We start from the raw sequence: 19,915 nt of genomic DNA on the forward strand, positions 1-19,915 counted from the left end.
TTTGCAGAATTCATCCAGGGGTCTTCTGTTCCCTTGCAAATTGATCACTTTTTCTTTCTTTTGACCCTGTTCCAACAAGATGTCCAGCAGCAGAAAATCTTGGAGCACTCTCTCACTTCACTGCAACATTTTTTTTTCATTTTCTTCTTGGTTACTATGTTCCAGAAACATCTCCAGGAATATATGAAGTCACAAGGCACAACACTTTTAAGAGGAACTAGTTCTTAAACAGCAGATTTTGCACTAGCTGCATGCAGACCAATAGCTAACTCAATGGATCTTTTATGATGCAGCCATGAAATTAATAATTAATAAATTAAAGGTTGTGGAAAACAGGTGGATAAGTGAAACTCTATTAATGGGTATGTCTTTTGCAACAAGTTCGACAAGTTGGATGGCTCCATTTTTGTAAACAACAATCCCTCTTGGACACTCCCCAAAGCTTTTGCTGAGGTCCCAACAAGTTTAGCATGAGCAGAGCTCCAGTATTTTAAATAAGATCTGTTTTAAAGTGTTTGTATGGACCTATTCTAACAAACCTTTCCCAAATTATCTCCCACAAACCTACACCTAAACCTATATTTAACAATCAACAATTATACCAAATACAGAACATCAAGAGAACCCCCCCACCCCCCCAATCCCTTTTAAACAGAGAAAGGACAAAGAAGAAAGAAAAAAAAAATCATCCCAATGTCAGTGCGCACAGTAAAACATATGGAGACATGATAATACCACAGTGATAAAATCTTCACTGAGGTCTACTGGCCAGCCAGTAGTGATTGTAACCCTGTACTGCGACCAGTGAGGTACCTATATGCTCTAAATAAGGCTGCCAGATCTTTAGGAAGGTATTGTATCCCTTCCTGAGATTGTTTGTGACCTTTTCAAGTGGGGTGCAGCTATTCATCTATTCAGCAAAGACCATGGGTAGATAGGAACAGGACCGATGCCAGACTATTTTGCACCCAAGGCAAGGCCAACTACTTGCTCCCCCCAAAAAAACTGCCAACTTCGATTTTAAAAACAGATGTTTTATAGAAACAAAGAAAAGCACAAAACTTGAAACTGCTAAATTTATTTTAAATTGCAAGAATAAATAATACATCAATCTTTGATTATTTCTCGCAATTAGCAAAACATGTTAACAGAAAAATAAATGAGGAAGGCAGGTGATGCCTTTAAAATGAAATGAAGAGAGTGGGAAGAGACTTGATTTGAGCAGAAACTTTGCTGCCAAGCATTTGGGCTGAATACCCCTCTCATTGTAGGAAGTTCAATGTAATTCAATAAAGCTAGAAGGTATACAACACTGAGTCTAGACCCAGAACCCTGGCTTATCTTTTACACTGAAAATAGATGCTATATTATGAATTAAAGGAGTTGAGGCAGTTCTTAGAATAATACCTCATGGAACCATCCACCCCAGGGGGTGGGGGGAGGGGTGGGTGGGGGGAGGGGTGGGTGGGTGGGGGAGAGTGGGGACCAGGGAGGGGGGATCATGGAAGGATGGTGGGGACCAGGAGAGAAGTGAAGGGGGAAGCAGAGACCAGGGGGGAGGGAGAAGCGAGGGGGCAATGAGGAAGGGAGAGTGGGGACCAGGGAGGGGGAAGGGAGAGTGGGGACCAGGGAGGAGACTGGGAAGGGGAGGGGTAAATGGGAACAGAGGAGAGGGAATAAAACAGGGACGGGGGGGGGGGGGGGGGGAAAGCATGGACTAAGGAGGGGAGGGAAGCAGAGGCCGGGGATAGGGGCAGGGAGAGAGAGAATGATGCACTGGGCTCCAGCAACCCAGCACTTTGCACTCACACACTGCCCCCTCCCTTTGTGGGGCTGCCATCCCATTGCCTTCCCTGAGTCCCTCACTCACCTGACATCCCCTCAATCACCCTGATCTCAGCTTTTTGGTTGGGGCATTCTATGAACACTGCCTGGGCTGAAGAGTGGAGTACGCATGCATCCCAGTCCGAGTAGCAATTTCAAACCAGAGTCAGTCTCCAGCAGTGAGACAGTAGCGAGGGTATAGAGCATGGAGAGGGAGGGAGTCAATTGACCCCAGAAACACTGAACTGCTATACTTACACCCAATGCGGAAACCTACGGACCCTGGGATGCCTCAAAGTCAAAAGCCACACTGTCCAGGCTAAAACCTGATGTCTATGCCCCTTAGAGGTCTGCGCTCTAGGCAGCTGCCTAGTTCGCCTAATGGTATCGCCGGGCCTGGATGGGAGTCACAGTTTCTTGTTACTGATATGCACTTCCTGGCCACACTGAAGGCAATTTCTGTATAAAATGAAGCTTTTAAAAATAAAGCTGCACAATTTTTTGTTAAAAAATTGCAATTAGTTAAATAGTCAAATTAAAATATTAAACAAAACTAAAATAATTAAAATACTTTGATGAGGGATACAAGTTCAGAGAGTCTGAGAAGCAACAAGTCTGAACACAATTCGATCACAGCAAAGACTTTTTACCTCCAGGGAGAGTCGCCACAGGGGTCATGGGTTCATGTACAATCAGGCAAGCCACTCGCAATACACTCACATTCGACAAAATCAGCAAAGAGTACTAGCTACTAATCGAAGACAATTAAATACAGTGAAAAGTGTTACAAGCCCAGAATACCCCAAAACCCAGCCGCAATATACATTCACCAAGACAAATGGTTACTTAAACAGAAGTTGCTTTTAATTATCTTTAAACATGAAACCAGGATCAAACTTTAACTTTACCCCCTTCTAATTCTAAGTACACATGTATGTAACATGTACATGTTCAGGCAAGTTTCATAGTCCAATCATTCACTTCTCACTTCTCCAAGTTCACCAGTATCAGGCAATTTTCATACTATGCACAGAATTTAACATTTATGAATTTTAACGAGGCTCTGGAGCTTAAAGGGTAAATGGTTACCACTCAGGAAGGTTCTTGTCGGTTTTTAGAGAGAGATTTCTTATTCCTGGACACAAACTGATCCCTTTTAATCAGCCACATCAGTGTTTTGCCGAAGAAACTTGCCCCATCAGGGTTTTCCAGATGAGAAACTCTTTCTTTCAGGTCATCACAGAGTTCCTTTTTGTTTCCCTTATTTTAATTGAAATATTAGGCAGCCAGCTCTCCTCTTGTATGGACCACAAGGACTTTGACCAGGCTGAACTAAACACTCATAACCAAAATGGGATTTTTCCACAAGCTTTCCAGTTTGACCTGTTCCAGTCCCTGCTGCTGACTGAAAAACTGCAGCTCGAGCACTGTCTCTCTCTCTCTGAGAAAAGCCTGTTTGACCCTCTCTGCTTGCAAAACCACATGACCCTCTTAGAACAGCAAACTGCACTCAGACAGCCTGCAGCTCCTAACCGAATCTCCTTTCATCTGTTGCTTTTCAAAACAACAATCCATTAGTGAAGTCCCTTGGGCACTCCCCAAAGCATTTGCAAAGGTATTCGGAGCTGCCTGTCTAACTTGAGCAGAGCTACAGTATTTTAAATGAGATCTCTTTTGAAATGTTTGAATGTGACCTAAACTAAAAAAAACTGCCACACTTTATCTCCTAAAATCATAACTATGTACAATATAAAACACAACATATTCTGTCACTAAAGACACAACATACAGTACCTGTCATATCTCAATCTAGTGCAGGCACGGTACGATGATTACTTAGGAAACTTACAGTGATCATTGCAAAACAGGCATAATAGTGATTCCAGGCACGCACCTCGATAAGCCCCCACCCCTTTACCAACACACACCTTGCAAGTGACTCTCCAGTGTCGGCCACAGCTCACAACCTCGAGTGGAGCTCAGGTTCTTTCCAATGGGAAGAGACCCAGCTGTTCCATGTGTTGGACTTTATGCAACAACTGGCTGAAGGGGCCGGCTCACGTATGTCGAAATTAGAGCCAGTGGTGAGCTGTATGCATATTCATGGGAGCCAATCACAAGGCATGTGTTCACCTGTGGGAGGGCTTGACGTGGATTGGCAGGTGTGGTGTCCTTAGAATAGGTTCCTTCTAGAAGTGACACATGTCCCTCCATCGCACAAATACCAAATTTCTCTTTATACCTTCCTTCCCGGCAACCTTACATCTTCAACACTACAATAACTCATCATCCCCATGGGTTAAAAGATAGCTACCATCATCTCAGTACAAAGAGGGCGACAGCAACACGCCTCAGTGACTTCCTACGGCACTAACCTCCACGATTATGAAATGCTTCAAGTGTCTGATGATGGAACACATCAAAGCAAACTTCCGAGATGCTGAATCCATTTCAATTCGCTTACGGAAGAAACCGTTCCACTGATGATGCAATAGCCTTGTCCTGAGAACGCCAGGCTGCTGCTCATCGACTTCACCTCAGCATTTAATACGATCATTCCCCAGAGGCTCATGGAGAAGCTGGAACTCCACACCCCTCTCTGTAACAGAAAGGCTACAGTCTGCCTGGGTCGGCAGCATTGTCATGCTGAGCCCAGGCACACCACAGGGCTGTGTGCTCAGCCCGCTCGTGTTCACACTATTGACCCATGACTGCACTACCAGATCCAGCTGGATCCAGTATCATCATTTGCACTTAGATGGCCTCATCAGCAATAACTATGACACACACTAAAGGGAAGGGGTGGAAAATATCGTGATATGTTGTGTGAATAACAACCCGAGGCTCAGCATGGACAAGGACTTGCTCATGGTCTTCAGGAGGATCAGGAAAGAAGAACCCTCCACTACACATCAATAACTCTGTAGTGGAGAGTGCAGAGCATCAAATTCCTTGGAGTCTACGTAACAAGTGACCTATCGTGGACCTACACCTCCTCACTTGTCAAGGAGGCACAACAGCGCCTGCACTTCCTGAGAAGACTGAAGCGGGCAAGGTCACCGACCACTATCATGTCAACCTTCTTCAGGAGCTCTTTTGAGAGCACTTTGGCCAGCTGCATCTCAGTGTGATACGGTTTCTGTAGAGAATTGGAGTGGAGGTCAATAGACAGGCAGAGAGGTGAAATGGGGTCTCCCTCCCCCACCCCACTATTCAAAGGGATCTACCATTGTCTCAAGAGGGCGTGCAAAATCGTTGAGGACCCACCGCCTCTTTCAACGACTCCCATCAGGAAGGAGTCTTAGAATGAGCACGAGGTTGAGAAACAGGTTCTTCCCACCTCCAGTGAGAATGCTGCACGACCAAAGGAACTGCTTGCCTAACTATCCAATACTTGCTAAATAATAGATATTCATTTCTGTGTATGCATTTTTGTCCATCTGTGTATTATGTCTGGTAGTGGACCCGCAAGTCTTGCACCAAAGACAAGAGAATGTCGTTTCATTGGGTTGTACTTGTGCCACGGGATGAGAAGGCAGCTCAGCAGGATCAGGCCTAGCCAGTACTTGGAGGGGGGACCGCGAGGACAGCAGGTTTCTGTGAGGGACATTGGCCAAAGTGGCAAATCTCGGTCTGCCTGACGGTAGAGCAAAGGTAACGAATTTCATGCATCGTACATTCTAAATACATAACAAACGAACGCATTGAAACGATTGCGCCTCCACTATACGCACCTCCATGCTGGACGGTCAGCTGCTGAAGACTTTCGGACAACTTCGGGACAAGGGTCTGAGCCTCACTGACACCTCCCGTCTTATAATTGCTCCGAGGAGAAGGGGCAGGCAGGGCAGTCCAGAGGAATGGACAGTCTGTGAGAAGGGGCAAGAGGTGGATCTCATGGAGAACATTGGAAGAAAGATCCAAATAAAAAAAATTCTTGAGCTCAGCTTTAGTTCTATGGACTTTTTTTTTATTTGGAAACTCTTCACTCGGGGAGTCGGGGGTCCAAAGATACGCTTGGACTCAGCTGAGGGTGAAGCTGATTCCAAACCAGTCTCCTGCTGGTTAGATGATGGATACTTCTTGCAAACAACCTGGGAAAGACTGCCAGTGGATCTCCACCCCCATTCACAGTCCACCTTAAGCTATCCCCTGCATCCTATGGATAGGGAGAACAGCCACGTGAGTGGGGGACCCCAGGTTCTCCCCGAATAAACGCCCTTCAAGCAGGTGTTTCCAAATGTAGCGCGGCATACATTGTTACCGAATCAAAGCAAGCCCCCCCGACCCGCCGTGGATGTTACGTGCTGGCAAGGTTCTAGTGGGATTGTACCATTTCCAGCCTGTTTAAAACACAGTCGCCTTTGCAGGGGTCGGAGCCTCTGCGACTCTCGGGGGGCTTCAACAAAGCAGGTCGGTGGATCGAGGGTCCGACACGACGCCGTGCCCAGGTCCGCCCATTTCCGATGCATTGGCGCAGCAACAGCAGACCCGAGCCACCAGAAACCAGTTCCCTGCGGCTCCACGTACTCGGTCTGGGCTTGTTCCTCGGTTCAGGCCAGCCCCCGATGTGTCCGGGGCGACAGGATTCAGCGGACGCCGCTTACCTTGCATTCGCTGCGGAGGGAGCCCGGGAGGCGAGCGTGAGCCTGCAGTGAGGCTCGGCGGTGCCTGTGAACGATGAAGCTCCCACAGTCACTCGCTGCACAAATTCATCCAGCTGTCAAATTCGGATCTGGAGCGGAGGGACCAATGACAGCTCGGGCCCGCGCTGACTGACAAACAGCTCCCTGGCACTTTGTCCTCTCCACCAAATCCTTATTTTGGCTTGGCTGCTCGCTTGCAGGCAGAAAAGCATTCAATCCAGCTTGGATCGGTAGTGGGGGGTGGGGGGGGGGGGGGGAGTCTGAGGGAAGGGGTGTCACAGTGTGGAGAAACAACAGTGGACCAGACCATGCCTAACCTTCCCGGAGTAGAACAGACCCTTCAGGAATATCGTGAACGACCTGGTCCTAACTTGCCCCTCTCCTGAGGCTGCCATGACCTTACTTATCAGGGGTGCAGCTCTCTCTTTGACCTTTCATGCACTATTTTTACTTATTTTTTGGTCTGGCGGATTATATAAATGCTTACACGGTGATGCTGCCACACAATAATGAATTTTGTGACTTGTTCATGAGAATAAAATCTGATTCTGCCCCAAGGAGATCCCAAGGTGAGGCTGTTGCCTCCATGGTGCCAAGGGTCAAGGATGGCTCAGAGCAGTTGCAGAACATCCTCAAGCAGGAAGGTGAGCAGCCAGGGATCTTTGCTACCAGTGACATAGGTAGGAAAGGAGCTGAGGTCCTGTAGAGGCAATGTAGGGAATTGTGGGGGGAGGGTAGGTTAAAAAGCAGGACCCCAGGAGTTTGAATCTCATGGGCTTGTGAGGATAAAAATAGAGATGAGTAAGGGTGCAAGAGGAAGGGATTCAGGTTGTTGGGCCATTAGGATCTAGGGCAGAACTTATTTCATATTTATTATTATCATACAATAAGGACCACTGGATAAAACAGCATTCTTTAGTCTTTAGTGTAAAGACATACAAAATAAAAGCACACATATTTTCAAGCAATTTATATGCAGTACATATATAAATATAAACAAATATTGTTAAATAAATAGTGGAGTCTCAGAAGGATTGTATGAGTAGTTCATCTGTCATTTGGCATTCTCACTGCTCATTTCTCAACCTGGTGGTGTTGGCTCTGATACTGCTGTATCTCCTTCCTGAAGGGAGAAGGTGGAAGATGATGTATGTGGGGTGGTAGGGTCCATCACGATTTTTAGAGCCCACTTCAGGCAATGATGCCAGTCAATTGGGGGTGGTGGGGGGGGGGGGGTGGGAGACTCTAGTGATCCTCTCTGTCGCTCTTATGGTCTTGTGGATTGACTTCGAATCTAATGCTCTACAGCTGTAGTTTTCAAACTCACATTCCACCTTAGGTAATCCCTATGCCACAAGTTCTCTATGATTGGTAAGGGATTGGCTTCAGGTGGTATGTGAGTGGGAAGGGAAGGGTGAGAATCACTGCTCTAGACCCAATAGTTACTGAAATATTTTGCTTGAGACAAAATGTCATTGGCCCATTTCGTTTGGAGTTATGAAACCGTGCACATAACAAGTCAATTAGGTATGATTAAAACAGTGATTTCAAAATTTTTCTTTCCACTCACATACCACCTGAAGCAATCCCTTACCAATCACAGCGTACTTATGGGCACAGGGATTGCTTAAGGCAGAATGTGAGTTTAAGGGGGCAGTTTGAAAACCACTGTTCTACACCAACCATACCACACTGTGATACATCCGGCTATGGCACTCTCATTAGAGCTCCTGTAGAAAGTCGACACGATGGTGGCTGGTAGCCTCGCCCAGCTCAGCCTTCTCAGTGCTTCCTGACAAGGGTGGGGGGGGGGGGAAAGATGTGTGTCCACGATAGGTCACTGGTTAAGTAGACTTCAAGGAATTTGGTGCTCTCTACTACAAAATTATTGACGTGTAATGGAGGCTGCTCGTCCCTAGTCCTGAAATCCACAATTGTCATTCACATTTCTTGCACCATAACACAAAATTTTCCACCTATTCTCTGTGGTGCAACTCATCTTTGTAGCTGCTGAGGCCAACTATTGTGTGTTATCTGCAAACTGTGTCAAGTACTCAGTATGATGGTACTTGGTGTTATGCTACCAGAAGCAACCTGTACAAGAGGAACGGGTTGCACCTGAACTAAATTGGGTTGGGAAGATTTCCTAGTACTACTTAGGAGCAATTAGCCTAGTCTGGCAGGGGTTAGGATTCAAAAGTGTGTGGCAGATGAAAAAATTGAAGCAGATTTTAAAATTAAAGCAAATAATTAAGTAGACAGGGCAGGAGGAGGAAGAGAGCAAGGAAAGTGTTATAAACTAAACTACATTTATTTTAAGTATAAGGAAGAATGGCAGATCCCAGGCCATGGATAGGAGCATCGGACTGGGATATTCTAGTAATTATGGATTGGTAACACATTGTTCTGAGGTACAGATGTTAAAATCACGATGGAGGTGTGGGCAAGAGAGTGTTGCATGTTTGAATCAGGAGAACATAATGGCAATATTTAGAAAGGATATTTTTGGTAGACCTTTTTTGAAGCTCAATCGGTGAAACTTAGAAATCTAAAGGGGATGATTGATAGAATTGTATACAGGCACGACAATATTCAATAGGAGATTGTAGATCACTGTAAGGATATTAGGGTTGGAATAGCAGGTGTGAGGGGGAAAATTTGATAAGTGTGCCAGGAAAGTTTCCTCATTCAAAATTCAGATGACCCTACTCAAGAAAGGCCAACACTTGACTTCCAAATGGAAAGTGAGGCAGAGTAAGTGAGGCAGTGGGGGGAGGGGGGTGTCATTTGGACCACTGACCATATATAATTCAATTTGTTTTAAAATAGTTATGGATAAATATAAAGTTAAAGTCCTAAATTGGAGCAAGATTAACTTTGATCTTAGATAATAATTTGCAAAGGTTGACTGGAAGAGGCTGTTGGGAGAGTTCAAGGACAACATGTTCTTGAACTAAAGCTCAGTGATGGGAAAATTACTAAGAGACAGAAAAGGCAAGGGCTTATTAGGGAATAGTCAGTAAGTAATTGTGTGTGGGAAATCATGTCTCATATATTAAATTTTTTTGAAGATGTAACCAAGAGGATTGATGAGGGAAAGGTAGTAGATGTAGTTTACATGGACTTGAACAAGATTTTGATAAGGTCATGGGTAGGCTAGCCCAGAGGTTGTATCACAAGGGATCCAGGTGAGCTAGCTAACTGGATACAAAATTGGCTTGTGAAAGGAGTCAGATGGTGGTAATGGACAGTTGTTTTGCATATTTTAATTTTTTTTTAAATGTAGATGTACCGCTACACCTAGGAGTCTGTTCTATCCAATTTACACCCCATTAACCTACACCTCAATACGTTTTTGAAGGGTGGGAGGAAACCGGAGCCCCCAGAGAAAACCCACTCAGATACGGGGAGAACGTATAAACTCCTTACAGAGAGCGCGGGATTTGAACCCAGGTCTGGTCCTGATTGCTGGTACTGTATAGGCCTTGCGCCAACCACCCTCACCAACCATGACACCCTATTGGAGGCCTGTGAGCAGTGGTGTGCGGCAGGGAGCAGTGCTGGGTTATTCATAACCTATATTAATGATTTGGATGGGAATACATTTGGCATGGATACTATGTTTGCAGTTGACACTAAAATTGGGGGTGGAGAGCACAGTGAAGGTTATCTGAGATTGCAATAAGATTTAGATCAACTGGGAAATGGAAAATTTAACTTGCAAAAGTGCAATGTGTTGTATTTTTGAAATTTAAACCAGGGCAGAACTAACACAGTGAAGAAGGCATTTGGCATGCTTGCCTTCATTGAGCACAACTGTACAAGACATTGGAAGAATTGTTTGGAGTTCCGGCCACCTTGCTATAGGAAGGATAGCATTAAGCTGAAAAAGTTGTCGAAAATATTCACAAGGATGTCACAGGAATTGGAGGGTTTGAATGATAAGGAGAGGCTGGTTAGGCTTGCCTTTTTTTTCCCAGGAGCGTAGATGTGACCAAATAGAGGTATAAAACTCATGAGCAGCACAGATACAATGAATGGGCACAGAGCCTTTCCCTAGATAGGGGAGTCTAAAACTAGAGGGCATAGATTTAAGGTGACAGGGAAAAAGATTTAAATGGTGTCCTGAGGGGTAACTTTTTCACAAAGAGGGTGAACCAGCTGCTAGACAAAGTGGTAAAAGCAGGTACAATTACTATGGTTAAGACATTTAATAAAATAAATGGATAGGAAGGTTTGGATGGATATAGGCCAACAGCAGGAAAATGGTACCAACTCGAGTAGACAACATGATGGGCATGAATGAGTTGGGGGAAGGACCTGTTTCTGCTTATGTGTCTCTATCACTTTAAGTATTCATCTCTTCCTTAAAAATGATCAAAGACTGATTTCACTATTTGAGGAAGAGGACTGTAAAGAATTACAGTCTTCTGAAAGAAAATAATAAATCACCGCATCCTTCTTAAATGGTTTCTTATTTCTGAAAAGTAATCCCTTCTTCTAGAATTATCCCACAAAAACAAACATCTTTTCTAAACCCAGCTGATCATGACCTTTCAAGGTTTCCACATTTTTAACAACTCATACAAAAGATCGTCATATTACTGTGAGTATTCACATACACTTATTTCCTACAAAGATATCACACAGACTGTGGCTGATAGAAAACTGTCAACAAATATTGAATAAAACATCTGGTTGAGGGTCTATCTTGGGTTTTAGGGACATTCATAAGGCACCAAACACTGAATTGTCCCCACATCAATATTGCAAACTGTTCATCCAAATAGAAATGTTGTTAACCAATCATTCTTAGAAAGTGTGATCAATAGTGAGTTACGTTAATTTTTTATAAAACAATATGCAAGTCATTTTGTTGTGTTGTTAAACTAGAGATCACCAAGGTTCAAGGATTTCTGAATTAATTGAATTTATATAATTACTACAAGATTATCTCTGTTACTTATTTCAAACAATGTGCTGCAATATTCCATGAAAGATTATACACGGTTCATATCAAGATGGGGCATTATATGGACTTTGCATTGTCGACAGGGTGCAAAGTCAAACATTTGGGAAGAGTAGGAGTTTGAAGTGGGGGAAGGGGGTGAACAGTTCTGGTTTTATCTCTGATATGTGTTTAGCTATCCACACAAGCTTGAGGAGGTAGGTATATATTTTATAATCATATGATTTAAATTAAGTACCTGACTTAAAAACCAATACATAGAAATAGTGAATAAAGGTTGAAAGATGGAAGAGAATGATTTTGCCTCCACTAAAGTACGTTACACTCAGGAACCAGCATAAGACACATCTTAGAGACAACTCCCATCTTAAATATCCATAACTCACAGTTATTTGTGATGGCAAATGGAGCCACTCAAAGAAGAGAAAAGCAAACGTGAACAATTTGGCCAGACCTTGATCATACCCCCTGGATCATTATAATTATTGGAGAGAATGGACAAAGCAGCTGAGACTGAAGGAAAGGATCCACAGAACATGAACCTATTCAACTGATGTGACATTTTTGCTTTCTGTGAGGATAAGATTAAAAACTGTGGAAAGAGAAATAATGTTTCAAAACTACAAGAAAAAGTTAGAAATCAAACATTTTTAACTTGCAAAAAATGGGGTAGAGTGGAGAAAAGAGGAGGAGTGCTTGTGCCATGGTGGAAACCAATAAAGACTGAATAGCTCAACCAGTGGTGTTGCTAGGCACTTGTTAAATTAAAGGCGAAGATCTAAACAGAAAGAGACGAATAAAAACCAAGGGGGGTGGGGGGGGGGGGGACACAGACAAAAATACTCATTCTGTAAGATACATACCGAAGAAGCAAAACATTATACAAATGACGGAAATCTGAATTAAAAGCAGCAATAGTTGGAAATAGCAGTTCAGGCAGCACCCAAGGAGAAAAATAGAGTTAACATTTCAGACTGATGACATTTTATAAAAACTGGCCAGTTCTGTGAAAGAAAGATTGTTAAAGCGGGTTTTCTCCAATTCTTGAGTTCGTTGCCAGGTCTTGAGGACTGGATCGTGCCAGTTTGGTAATGTTTCTTGAGATTACATCGGAATTCATCTCAGTTAGGCAAGAGGACAAAGGCAGATAGATCAGAGCTAGGGTGAAATTGCTGTTTATGTCCTGAATGACGCTGTCTGACTTCCTGACTCCGGCATTTGGTAACCCTGTCTGAGGTGCATAATTCTGACGAGACACCACCCTCTCTGAGATGAAATTATTTTGAAACTCTGCTCCATTGTTCTAAAGATCCTGACAAAGTGAAACATTCTCTCTACATCCATCCTGCCAATCTCCCTCAGAATCTTAAATGCCCCAATATTTATCCTTCCTTCTAAATTCAATGAATACAGGCTCAGCCTGTTCAATCCATCTTCATATGTCAATCCCTTCAACCCAGAAATCAACCTCATAAACCTTTCTGCACCAACTCCAATGCAACTGTATCATTCCTTAGAAATGGAACTAAAACTTTACATAGTTCTCAACATATCAAATCAGAATTCAGTGGATGATGGAATGTGAAAGAGAGAAACAATTAATATTTCAGATCAGATCAATGACCTTCTAGCAGCGGGTGGCACGGTTACCGTGGAGGTTAGCTCAAGGGTGTTATCCTCAGTTCGAACCCCTTGGTGTCCATAAGGAGTTTGTACGTTCTTCCAGTCTCCATATGGGTTTCCTCCAGGTGCTCTAGTTTTCGCCCACCATTCAAAAAAGTTTTGGGGGTTGTAGGTCAATTGGGTGTAATTGGGGCAGCACGGGCTCGTGGGCCGAAAGGGCAAATGTCCAAATTTTTTTTTTAAATGGAGGAATATCAATGGTTGTTAATTATTCAGTCTTTGAGAAGCCATTCAATGAAATCCAACACAAATTTCTAGAAAGTGATGTTAATATACTGAATAAGCTTAATAATGAAAACTGAGACAAATTGATTTTGAGTTAGGTATATGGTGAAAAGCAATGGACAAATGATTTAAAGATACTTAGGGCGCCCATTAAATGGCATGGAGAGGAAGATGTTAGCCATTTTTTCTAGAATAAAAATTTGGGAGATGCTACAGCTCTACAAAACCTAAGGGACGTCTATAATTATTTATGAAGGAGAAATCTTTCATGAGATTCAGCTGAGTTCATTTTGTCACTGCAACCACTGACCTTTTCAAAAGCCACATGGAACAGAACTTATAGTGGTGAAAACAGTGTTTCACTCTGCTTGCAACAATTGGTTAGAGTCGTTGTATTCTCATGAATCCTGGTTTTTTTTCCCTTGTGGCAGTTTTCAATTTCTGCAGAAAGGGGGTTTCCCCAAGAGAAGGGTCAAAATAAACACGTCTTTTCTCATATGCCAGCTTGCTCAAATTTTTATGTCTTCGACAGATGTCTCTCCTCTGGCCGTGAGGAGTATTGGAAGAACATGGGGAATAAGATCTATGAAATAACAATCAATTTTCCTCAGAGGTCATATGTAATTACTGAATGAATAACATGGCAGTTTGGCATGGATCAAATTAGTTCACCATCATGTGCTGGTTTGCATTGAAGGTATAATTTAACTGAGAAGGAACGCATAACCTCAAGCAGCAATCAGGACTTCACTCAGGCACATTAACCTGACACGAATAATATTAGTAATCTTGCTAGCTGAGGCATGGCAGGTTACTGTAGCAATGTCAGCAATCGTGACAACATCATGACCATCTCCACATAATGCAGAATATTATTTTCCATGAAAGAAGACTCAGCTTAATAATGATAGCATCTTGCAAATCATTTTTTGAAAAACAACATCAGATGATACCCATTTGGAAGATTACTACACGACAGAAGAGAGGCAAGTTCCTAAGTGGGAGATATCTGTTCTGGCTCTGTCAGGAAGATCACATCATTTGGATTCCCTTAATGCACAAACTATTCCAAGCTGACTTGGGAAAATATTACCAGGTGGACAGGGGAAATGATCCAAGGATGTTCTCACAGCCTCTTTACTCAAGATTCCAGTCCAACAAATTGGTCAGGATGTTCAAGGAACAACTGGAACGGCACTAAGAAACTCTAGACCATTTTCTAGGAAGCAAGCAGAAGCCCTATGAAAATGCACTAGTTCTCAAACTACCCATCTGACCGACCCATAAAGTACCTGCTGCCTCACCCATGGCAGTGAATGGGGTCTCCAGATTTGTGACTTAGCCACAACCCATGGAACTCAAGTGAAAAGAAATTGTACTTCTTTCCAAGAGATTACACTGAACAACGAATATTTCGCTTCCTGAAAGCTTCTGGGTGTATTTATGGATTTTGAGCTGCTGATCATTAAAATTACCATAACATTTTCCTATTATGTACTATTTATTAGATATAACCCATTAAAAAAAAAAATTCCTATCATATTTTAAGTCTAATTCAAACATACAAAACCATTAAGTGAAACGTGTCATTGAATATTTGCTTGGCACGTCCCAGGATGGCTGTGACCGGGGTGGGGGGGACCACGAGGTGGCTGTGTTGTCAGTCGAGTAGGCCCTCATGTTCTGGAGAGCCATCTCCAGCGTACCTACTAGCTCGATGGCTCTCTGTGGACTAAGTTCCCCTTGCTCAAAACATCTCTTGTCATGTAGTTTGATCTGATCCCTGCAATGTTGGCTTCCCGGATCAGGTCCTCTGTATACTCCGTGGCAGTCAAGGCTTTGCATTTGGAGGCCTTGCCGAGTGCTCACAGTGCCCGAAGATATTTGGCGTTTGACTCACCGGGTTGTTGTTTTTGAGTCACTAGGAGTCTAGCATAAACAGCATTGATTTTACGCAGGCATTGCCTTTGAGGATGTCCATGGCCTCCAGGTATGTTGTGGCACCCCTGATCATGGAGTACACCAAGGAGCCGACCCGGGAGTGCAGTACTTGCAATTTGTCCGTCTCTGATTGCATATTGGTGAAGGAGGCCTGCAGGAAGGCCTCAAAACTGTGCAGACAGAGCTTGAAGCTGGTGGATGCCTGAGGTGATTGAAGGTCAATCTCCAGCTTTTCTGGCTTCAGGATTTGCTCCATTGTAGAAAACTTCACGTGACTTCTCTGCTGATCTTGGTGCAGTCAGTGACAAAGATGGTGAAAGTTTTCACTGGGGCATTGCGACCATGGAATCCATCAGTGCTGGCCGACAATTGTTGGACACTGACACAAGAGGCATCAGATGCTGAGTACAAATGAAAATCAGCGGCAAAACATTTTTAGTTCAGTTGAACTAACATAATGTGTCAGCCTCATTTTGCAGTTAAACATGCTAAATTCAATAAAATTTCATTCAATATTTCTTCAACTTCCTATGCGGTACAGGAAATCTGAAATCATCTTTGTCTTCATCTTAAAGTTGTCCATCATAATCCCCATTTTTTTCAGGAAGCAAACCTTTTGAAGAAATTTGTTGTCCAATGTTATCTAATATATTTGTAGCTCTGCCACCTACTGGTAATAATAATACTGGTAAAAATAAAACATAAATGTCAAACCAAGATGAATGTTTTATATCAGTAAAATCCTAAAGCTTATGTAGGAAAATAAAAATAAAATAAAAACTGGAAGTTCTGCAGCTATTTAGCAAGTCAGGTAGCATCTATGGAGAGAAAAACAGAATTAATGTTTCAGCAGATGCAAAGATTCTGTGTCTACAGCAGGGAAAGCCACAATCAGAACAAATGAATTTCTTTATCTCGTGTCCTGCCTTTCCTGATAGAAGATTCGAATTAGTGATATTCCTTGATCTATTAGATTGAGAGGGCTAGGTGTGGAATGTCATGTACAACAGGATTTCATCTATGGATTATTCCATTTTGTTACTCCTCTACTTGTCTTCCTGAACCACTTCTTTTGTTCCCCTTTTCCTCTTTACATACTTCTAATGTCATCCACTTGTTTAGAGTATACTTTCCTGTGTGAGAGAATGAGTGTGTATATGTGCGTGTGTGGCTGGGGACTTGCATCTGTGACAGAGGAAGCAAAGATTGATTATCTATTCTGCATTTTTGGCAAAACATGATTGCAGTGGTCATGGTGGAAAGACAAGTTGGGCTTTCAAAAGGGAGTTGAGGGAGAGTATATTGTCTAAGTACAGATGAAGTGCAGGGAAATGGGACTGACTGAGGTATTTAATAAGCATTGGATCAATGGGATGAATGGACTCTTTCTCTCTCTCTCTCTCTCTCTCTCTGTGCGATGTCATAATTCTATAATAATGAAGTGGAACTACTGTTGTATGAAATAAATATTAGGCTAGTCACTCTGCACAATGCTCCATGTCTTCAATAAGGATAGCGATGAAGAGCAATTATTTTCGAAGCCAGTTCCTACTGGCTGTTGTCACGTAGATAGGATCAAAATGAAGGCACAGCTGCAAGCCATTGACTTATGATGCTTGCTGATATTTAATGTTGTTCCATTTTTATGATAAAACGTGGATTGAGAAACATACAAACGAAGGTAATTATTATCTTTGCTACCCATCCGTAACAATGATTTCTTTGTTGTTGCTGGTTACTTTAACCATGTCAACTAAAATACATTTTTGCTAAAGTTCTAACAATATGTCAACATTGCAACCAGAGGAGAAAATATATTAGACCTAGCCCACACCATTGTTCCTGGAGCATACAAGGTCACCCCCTGCTCTCTCCCTCGATATTCAGATGAGATATCCATTTTGCTGATCATTGTATATAGACCACTGGCAAAATGAGTCAAACTAGTTGACAGGAACACTAAGACCTGGCCAGAAGGTTCCATCTCAATTTTGGAGGACTGTTTTGAAATCACATACTCGAGTAGATTCAGGGAGGTGGCGACCCAAAATTATCATGTCAGTGTTGCTGAATATGATGACCACCTACCTAGGTAAATGTAATGAGGGTGTTATTGTGATCCAATGTTACACTGCTAGGGCAAATCAAAAACCATGGCTGAATGTAGAGGTTTGTGCACTGCTTAGACTTCAGGACTCTGCCTTGAGATCAGGAGACAAAAAAGCATAAAGATCAGCAAGTGCTGAGCTCTTCCGTACAATCAGGAAGGCAGAGAAAAAGGTATTCATAGAGAATTCACAGACATCTCTGTGACACTGGAGACGCACGTGGCACGTAGTAAAGCATACAAATTATAACAGACATCCATCCCGCACGTCAGCGACTGCAATACCCCGATTGGTGCTAAAAATACCTTTTCTGCATCATGTGATGCAACCAATGAAAGCCCCCTCTCATCTAACTGCAGCCGAAGTATGGAGGATCCTATCCAGGGTAAGCCCATGCAAAGCTACAGGGCCAGACAATGCACAGTACCTATTCAGTTGTTGAGGGACTGTATGGTTCAGTTGGCAGATATATTAACAGATATTTTTAACATCAACAATCTACTGTTCCCTGCAGGATTTAAGGCAGCCACTATTATTTTAATACCCACGAGAGTGACAGTTACTGGTTACCTAACGGCACTCACCTCAGCAATATAATAAGCTTTGAGTGGTTGGTATGCAATGTATTAAATCCTGCCTTTCAGTTGACCTGCTATACAGGTTCAGTTGACATGCCAGTTTTGGCCCTCCACTCCATCCAGTCCCACCTAGAAAACAATGCCTCCTAAGCCAGGATGCTGTTCGTTGACTTCAGCTTGGCATTTAACACGATCACCCCTCAGAAGTTTGTGGGTAAACTGTCCTCGTTAAAATTCAGCATCCTACTTTGCAACAGGATCTTGGACTTCTTAATGGAAAAATCCCATTCAGTCCGAGTTGGCAGAAATATTTCAAGCTCCATCACACTGAGCACTAGCTCCCCCCCGCCCCCCACCCCTCAAAACTATGTGCTCCACCCGCTGTTGTTCACCCTGCACTGCCAAATCTGGCTCAAAACGAATCATCAAGTTTGCTGATAATGCAACTGGTTAACAATGAGGAGTTGGCATACAGAGAGGATGTGGAGACTGAAGAACATAAGAAATAGGAGCAGGAGTCAGCCATCCGGCCTGTTGAGCCTGCTCCGCCATTCAAGATCATGGCTGATCTGATGATAGGTCCATCTCCATCTACCTGTCTTTTCTCCTTCTTTGGCTTGGCTTCGCGGACGAAGATTTATGGAGGGGGTAAAAAGTCCACGTCAGCTGCAGGCTCGTTTGTGGCTGACAAGTCCGATGCGGGACAGGCAGACACGATTGCAGCGGTTGCAGGGGAAAATTGGTGGGTTGGGGTTGGGTGTTGGGTTTTTCCTCCTTTGCCTTTTGTCAGTGAGGTAGGCTCTGCGGTCTTCTTCAAAGGAGGTTGCTGCCCGCCAAACTGTGAGGCGCCAAGATGCACGGTTTGAGGCGATATCAGCCCACTGGCGGTGGTCAATGTGGCAGGCACCAAGAGATTTCTTTAGGCAGTCCTTGTACCTCTTGTTTGCTGCACCTCTGTCACGGTGGCCAGTGGAGAGCTCGCCATATAACACGATCTTGGGAAGGCGATGGTCCTCCATTCTGGAGACGTGACCCATCCAGCGCAGCTGGATCTTCAGCAGCGTGGACTCGATGCTGTCGACCTCTGCCATCTCAAGTACTTCGATGTTAGGGATGTAAGCGCTCCAATGGATGTTGAGGATGGAGCGGAGACAACGCTGGTGGAAGCGTTCTAGGAGCCGTAGGTGGTGCCGGTAGAGGACCCATGATTCGGAGCCGAACAGGAGTGTGGGTATGACAACGGCTCTGTATACGCTTATCTTTGTGAGGTTTTTCAGTTGGTTGTTTTTCCAGACTCTTTTGTGTAGTCTTCCAAAGGCGCTATTTGCCTTGGCGAGTCTGTTGTCTATCTCATTGTCGATCCTTGCATCTGATGAAATGGTGCAGCCGAGATAGGTAAACTGGTTGACCGTTTTGAGTTTTGTGTGCCCGATGGAGATGTGGGGGGGCTGGTAATCATGGTGGGGAGCTGGCTGATGGAGGACCTCAGTTTTCTTCAGGCTGACTTCCAGGCCAAACATTTTCTCCTACTACGTAAAAATCTATCCAACTTTGTCTTAAATATGTTCACCGAGGTCGCCTCCACTGCTTCGAATTCCATAGATTCACCACCCTCTGGGAAAAGCAGTTCCTCCTCATCTCCATCCTAAATCTACCACCCTGGATCTAGATTTGCCAAATGGTGCGAGAACAACAAGCTGAGTTTCAACGTGGGCAAGGCAAAGGAAATGATTGTAGACTTCAGAAGAGTGTAGGTTGATCACTATCCATTGCTCATCAATGGCTCCGCCATGGAGAGAGTGGAGAGCATAACGTTCCTTGGTGTGAACATAATGGATGATCTAACTTGGACTCTCAACACCTCCTCATTAGTCAGGAGGTACAGCAGTGATTATATTTTTTAATGAGGGCGAGGTGTGCAAGGCTCCTTGCCCCTATTCT

The 19,915-nt window shown here is 43.6% G+C and overlaps 1 protein-coding gene across 12 annotated transcripts in view; it reads right to left on the reverse strand.

Moving 5' to 3' along the window:
• abat (4-aminobutyrate aminotransferase) overlaps nucleotides 1–19,915 on the reverse strand; it is a 167,095-nt gene that overhangs the window by 121,332 nt on the left and 25,848 nt on the right. Inside the window, exons 1-2 of one of the 12 annotated variants that reach the window (XM_069905433.1) lie at nucleotides 6,432–6,663; nucleotides 5,559–5,693 (exon numbers count right to left, since the gene is read on the reverse strand). The exons of 9 other annotated variants lie outside the window; for them this stretch is intronic. The gene's annotated coding sequence lies outside the window, so the exon portion shown is untranslated. Of the gene's footprint in view, nucleotides 1–3,752; nucleotides 3,778–5,558; nucleotides 5,694–6,431; nucleotides 6,664–19,915 lie in introns of those variants that run through there. 2 more of the 12 variants (XM_069905431.1, XM_069905438.1) reach the window with 2 other exon arrangements.

Source organism: Narcine bancroftii, chromosome 12 (genome assembly GCF_036971445.1).
Source record: "Narcine bancroftii isolate sNarBan1 chromosome 12, sNarBan1.hap1, whole genome shotgun sequence".
Lineage (NCBI taxonomy): Eukaryota > Metazoa > Chordata > Chondrichthyes > Torpediniformes > Narcinidae > Narcine > Narcine bancroftii.